This window comes from Ranitomeya variabilis, chromosome 1 (assembly GCF_051348905.1).
Source record: "Ranitomeya variabilis isolate aRanVar5 chromosome 1, aRanVar5.hap1, whole genome shotgun sequence".
In the NCBI taxonomy this organism is placed as follows: Eukaryota; Metazoa; Chordata; class Amphibia; order Anura; family Dendrobatidae; genus Ranitomeya; species Ranitomeya variabilis.
The window spans coordinates 447,104,900-447,111,743 of record NC_135232.1 but is presented as its reverse complement, the minus strand read 5'-3'; positions in this window follow the sequence as shown (position 1 = coordinate 447,111,743).

The following is a 6,844-nucleotide window of genomic DNA, read 5'->3' as shown; positions in this document are numbered from 1 at the left end:
CAGGGACAGGGGGAGTGGTACTTCAGCCCAGGGGAGGTGGCTTCACACCCCGTGGCTACGATCGCTCTGATTGGCTGTTGAAAGTGAAACAGCCAATTAGAGCGATTTGTAATATTTCACTATGAAAACTGGTGAAATATTACCGTGGCTGGAAAACCTAATCTGCCCCCCCCACCTCCACCGATCGCCTCCCCAGTCCTCCATCCTGTGCTCCGCTCCCCTCCGTCATCCTGTCCGCTCCCCCGTCCTCCTGTCCGCTCCCACCCCCCGCTCTGATCACCCCCCCGTGCTCCGATCCCCCCCTCATACTTACCGAGCTTCCCGGTGTCCGTCCGTCTTCTCCACGGGTGCCGCCATCATCCAAAATGGCGGGCGCATGCGCAGTGCGCCCACCGAATCTGCCGGCTGGCAGATTCGTTCCAGCTACATTTTGATCACTGTGATAAAACCTATCACAGTGATCAAAATAAAAAAAATAGTAAATGACCCGCCCTTTATCACCCTCATACATAGGGACAATAATAAAATAAAGAAAACATTTTTTTTTTCCACTAGGGTTAGAACTAGGGTTAGAACTAGGGGTAGGGTTAGGGTTAGAGTTAGAGGTAGATTAGGACTAGGGTTAGCGTTAGAATTAGGCTATGTGCACACGGTGCGGATTTGGCTGCGGATCCGCAGCGGATTTGCCGCTGCGGATTCGTAGCAGTGTTCCATCAGGTTTACAGTACCATCCGCTGTGCCCATGGTGCGGAAAATACAGCGCGAAAATGCTGCGTTGCATTTTCCGCGGCATGTTAATTCTTTGTGCGGATTCCGCAGCGTTTTACACCTGTTCCTCAATAGGAATCCGCAGGTGAAATCCGCAAAAAACACTGGAAATCCGCGGTAAATCCGCAGGTAAAACACAGTGCCTTTTACCTGCGGATTTTTCAAAAATGGTGCGGAAAAATCTCACACGAATCCGCAACGTGGGCACATAGCCTTAGGGTTGGAATTAGAGTTAGGGTTGGAATTAGGGCTAGGGTTGGAAATAGGGTTAAGAATAGGCTTATTGTTAGGGTTATGGTTAGGGGTGTGTTGGGGTTAAAGTTGTGGTTAGGGTTGGGGTTAGGGTTGGGATTAGGGTTAGGGTTGTGGTTAGGAGTGTGTTGGGGTTAGGGTTATGATTAGGGTTATGGCTAGAGTTGGGATTAGGGTTAGGGGTGTGTTGGGGTTAGTGTTGGAGTTAGAATTGAGGGGTTTCCACTGTTTAGGCACATCAGGGGTCTCCAAACGCAACATGGCGCCACCATTGATTCCAGCCAATCTTGCGTTCAAAAAGTCAAATGGTGCTCCCTCCCTTCCGAGCCCTGACATGCGCCCAAACAGTGGTTTACCCCCACATATGGGGTACCAGCATACTCAGGACAAACTGGGCAACAACTATTAGGGTCCAATTTCTCCTGTTACCCTTGTGAAAATAAAAAATTGATTGCTAATACATAATTTTTGAGGAAAGAAAAATTATTTTTTATTTTCACGGCTGTGCGTTATAAACTTCTGTGAAGCACTTGGGGGTTCAAAGTGCTCACCACATATCTAGATAAGTTCCTTTGGGGGTCTAGTTTCCAAAATAGGGTCACTTGTGGGGGGTTTCTACTGTTTAGGCACATCAGGGGCTCTGCAAACGCAACGTGACGCCCGCAGACCATTCCATCAAAGTCTGTATTTCAAAACGTCACTACTTCCTTTCCGAGCACGACGTGTGGCCAAGCAGTGGTTTACCCCCACATAAGGGGTATCAGTGTACTCAGGACAAACTGGGCAACAACTACTGGGGTCCAATTTTTCCTGTTACCCTTGTGAAAATAAAAAATTGCTTGCTAAAACATCATTTTTAAGGAAAGAAAAATGATTTTTTATTTTCAAGGCTCTGCGTTGTAAACGTCTGTGAAGCACTTGGGGGTTCAAAGTGCTCACTACACATCTAGATAAGTTCCTTGGGGGGGTCTAGTTTCCAAAATGGGGTCACTTGTGGGGGGTTTCTACTGTTTAGGCACATCAGGGGCTCTGCAAACGCAACGTGACGCCCGCAGAGCATTCCATCAAAGTCTGCATTTCAAAACGTCACTACTTCTCTTCCGAACCCCGACGTGTGCCCAAACAGTGGTTTACCCCCACATATGGGGTATCAGCGTACTCAGGAGAAACTGGACAACAACTTTTGGGGTCCAATTTCTCCTGTTACCCTTGGGAAAATAAAAAATTGTGGGCTAAAAAATCATTTTTGAGAAAATAAAAATTATTTTTTATTTTCATGGCTCTGCGTTATAAACTTCTGTGAAGCACTTGGGGGTTCAAAGTGCTCACCACACATCTAGATTAGTTCCTTGGGAGGTCTAGATTCCAAAATGCGGTCACTTGTGGGGGAGCTCCAATGTTTAGGCACACAGGGGCTCTCCAAACGTGACATGGTGTCCGCTAATGATTGGAGCTAATTTTCCATTCAAAAAGCCAAATGGCGTGCCTTCCCTTCCGAGCCCTGCCGTGCGCCCAAACAGTGGTTTACCCCCACATATGGGGTATCATCATACTCGGGACAAACTGGACAACAACATTTGGTGTCCAATTTCTCCTGTTACCCTTGGGAAAATAAAAAATTCCGGGCTAAAAATCATTTTTGAAGAAAGAAAAATTATTTTTTATTTTCACGGCTCTGCATTATAAACTTCTGTGAAGCACCAGGGGGATTAAAGTGCTCACTATGCATCTAGATAAGTTCCTTGGGGGGGTCTAGTTTCCAAACTGGGGTCACGTGTAGGGGAGCTCCAATGTTTAGGCACTCAGGGGCTCTCCAAACGCGACATGGTGTCCGCTAACGATTGGAGTTAATTTTCCATTCAAAAAGTCAAATGGCATGCCTTCCCTTCCGAGCCTTGCCGTGCACCCAAACAGTGGTTTACCCCCACATATGAGGTATCGGCGTACTCAGGAGAAATTGGCCAACAAATTTTATGATCCATTTTATCCTGTTGCCCATGTGAAAATGAAAAAATTGAGGCTAAAAGAATTTTTGTATGAAAAAATTACTTTTTCATTTTTACGGATCAATTTGTGAAGCACCTGAGGGTTTAAAGTGCTCACAATGCTTCTAGATAAGTTCCTTGGGGGGTCTTGTTTCCAAAATGGGGTCACTTGTGGGGGAGCTCCAATGTTTAGGCACACAGGGGCTCTCCAAACGCGACATGGTGTCCGCTAACGATGGAGATAATTTTTCATTCAAAAAGTCAAATGGCGCTCCTTCCCTTCCGAGCCTTACCATGTGCCCAAACAGTGGTTTACCCCCACATGTGAGGAATTGCTGTACTCAGGAGAAATTGTTAAACAAATTTTAGGATCCATTTTATCCTGTTGCCCATGTGAAAATGAAAAAATTGAGGCTAAAAGAAATTTTGTGTGAAAAAAAAGTCCTTTTTATTTTTACGGATCAATTTGTGAAGCACCTGAGGGTTTAAAGTGCTCACTATGCTTCTAGATAAGTTCCTTGGGGAGTCTAGTTTCCAAAATGGGGTCACTTGTGGGGGAGCTCCAATGTTTAGGCACACAGGGGGCTCTCCAAACGCAACATGGTGCCCGCTAAAGATTGGAGCCAATTTTTCATTCAAAAGTCAAATGGCACTCCTTCCCTTCCGAGCCCTGCCGTGCGCCCAAACAGTGGTTTATCCCCACATATGAGGTATCAGCGTACTCAGGACAAATTGGACAACAATGACCGTAGTTCGGTTTCTCCTTTTACCCTTGGGAAAATAAAAAAATTGTTGCTAAAAGATCATTTTTGTGACTAAAAAGTTAAATGTTCATTTTTTCCTTCCATGTTGCTACTGCTGCTGTGAAACACCTGAAGGGTTAATAAACTTCTTGAATGTGGTTTTGAGCACCTTGAAGGGTGCAATTTTTAGAATGGTGTCACTTTTGGGTATTTTCAGCCATATTGAACCCTCAAACTGACTTCAAATGTGAGGTGATCCCTAAAAAAAATGGTTTTGTAAATTTTGTTGTAAAAATGAGAAATCACTGGTCAAATTTTAACCCTTGTAACTTCCTAGCAAAAAAAAATTTTGTTTCCAAAATTGTGCTGATGTAAAGTAGACATGTGGGAAATGTTATTTATTAACTATTTTGTGTCACATAACTCTCTGGTTTAACAGAATAAAAATTCAAAATGTGAAAATTGCAAAATTTTCAAAATTTTCACCAAATTTCCATTTTTTTCACAAATAAACTCAGAAATTATCGACCTAAATTTACCACTAACATGAAGCCCAATATGTCACGAAAAAACACTCTCAGAACCGCTAGGATCCGTTGAAGCGTTCCTGAGTTATTACCTCATAAAGGGACACTGGTCAGAATTGCAAAAAACGGCCAGGTCATTAAGGTCAAAATAGGCTGGGTCATGAAGGGGTTAAACCAGAGAGTTATGTGACACAATATAGTTGATAAATTACATTTCCCACATGTCTACTTTACATCAGCACAATTTTGAAACTATTTTTTTTTTTTGCTAGGAAGTTATAAGGGTTAAAATTTGACCAGCGATTTCTCATTTTTACAAAAAAATTTACAAAACCATTTTTTTTAGGGAACACCTCACATTTGAAGTCAGTTTGAGGGGTCTGTATGGCTGAAAATACCCAAAAGTGACACCATTCTAAAAACTGCACCCCTCAAGGTGCTCAAAACCACATTCAAGAAGTTTATTAACACTTCAGGTGTTTCACAGCAGCAGAAGCAACATGGAAAGAAAAAATGAACATTTAACTTTTCAGTCACAAAAATGATCTTTTAGCAACAATTTTTATATATTCCCAAGGGTAAAAGGAAAAACTGGACCCCGAAAGTTGTTGTCCAATTTGTCCTGAGTACGCTGAAACCCCATATGTGGGGGGGAACCACTGTTTGAGCGCACGGCAGGGCTCGGAAGGGAAGGAGCGCCATTTGACTTTTTGAATGAAAAATTGGCTCCAATCTTTAGCGGACACTATGTCGCATTTGGAGAGCCCCGGTGTGCCTAAACATTGGAGCTTCCCCACAAGTGACCCCATTTTGGAAACTAGACCCCCCAAGGAACTCATCTAGATGCATAGTGAGCACTTTAAACCCTCAGTTGCTTCACAACTTGATCCATAAAAATGAAAAAGTACTTTTTTTTCACAAAAAAGTTTTTTTAGCCTCAATTTTTTCATTTTCACACGGGCAACAGGATAAAATGGATCCTAAAATTTGTTGGGCAATTTCTCCTGAGAACGCCGATACCTCATATGCGGGGGTAAACCACTGTTTGGGCTCACGGCAGGGCTCGGAAGAGAAAGAGCGCCATTTGACTTTTTGAATGGAAAATTAGCTCCAATCGTTAGAGGACACCATATCGCGTTTGGAGAGCCCCTGATGTGCCTAAACATTGGAGCTCCCCCACAAGTGACCCCATTTTGGAAACAAGACCTCCCAAGGAACTAATCTAGATGTATGGTGAGCACTTTGAACCCCCAAGTGCTTCACAGAAGTTTATAACGCAGAGCCGTGAAAATAAAAAAATAATTTTTCTTTCCTCAAAAATGATTTTTTAGCCCGCAATTTTTTATTTTCGCAAGGGTAACAGGAGAAATTGGATCACAAAAGTTATCCAGTTTGTCCTGAGTATGCTTAATCCCCATATGTTGGGGTAAACCACTGTTTGGGCACACGTGGGGGCTCGGAAGGGAAGTAGTGACGTTTTGAAATGCAGACTTTGATGGAATGGTCTGCGGCCATCACGTTGCATTTGCAGAGCCCCTGATGTGCCTAAACTGTAGAAACCCCTCACAAGTGACCCCATTTCTGAAACTAGACCCCCCAATGAACTTATCTAGATGTGTGGTGAGCACTTTGAACCCCCAAGTGCTTCACAGAAGTTTATAATGCACAGCCGAGAAAATAAAAAATCATTTTTCTTTCCTCAAAAATGATTTTTTAGCCCGCAATTTTTTATTTTCACAAGGGTAACGGGAGAAATTGGACCCCAAAAGTTGTTACCAAGTTTGTCCTGAGTATGCTGGTACCCTATCTGTGGGGGTAACCCACTTTTTGGGCACACGTCGGGGCTCGGAAGGGAGGGAGCACCATTTGACTTTTTCAACGCCAGATTGGCTGGAATCAATGGTGGCGCCATGTCGAGTTTGGAGACCCCCTGATGTGCCTAAACAGTGGAAACCCCTCAATTCTAACTCCAACACTAACCCCAACACACCCCTAACCCTAATCCCAACCCTAACCACAACCCTAACCCCAACACACCCCTAACCCTAATCCCAACCATAACCTTAATCACAAGCCTAACCCTAACCCCAACACACCCTTAACCCTAATCTTAACCCTAATTCCAATCCTAACCCTAATTCCAACCCTAACTCTAATTCCAACCCTAACCCTAAGGCTATGTGCCCACGTTGCAGATATGTGTGTGGATTTTTCCGCGCCGTTTTTGAAAAATCCACAGGTAAAACGCACTGCATTTTACCTGCGGATTTACCGCGGATCTCCAGTGTTTTTTGTGTGGATTTCTCCTGCAAATTCCTATAAGGAACAGGTGTAAAACGCTGCGGAATCCGCTCAAAGAATTGACATGCTGCGGAAAATACAGAGTGATATTTTCCGCACCATGGCCACAGCAGATTTGGTTTTCCATAGGTTTACGTGGTACTGTAAACGTGATGGAAAACTGCTACGAATCCGCAGAGGCCAATCCACTGTGGATCCACAGCCAAATCTGCACCGTGTGCACATAGCCTAATTCTAACCCTAACCCTAATCCTAATTCTAACCCTAA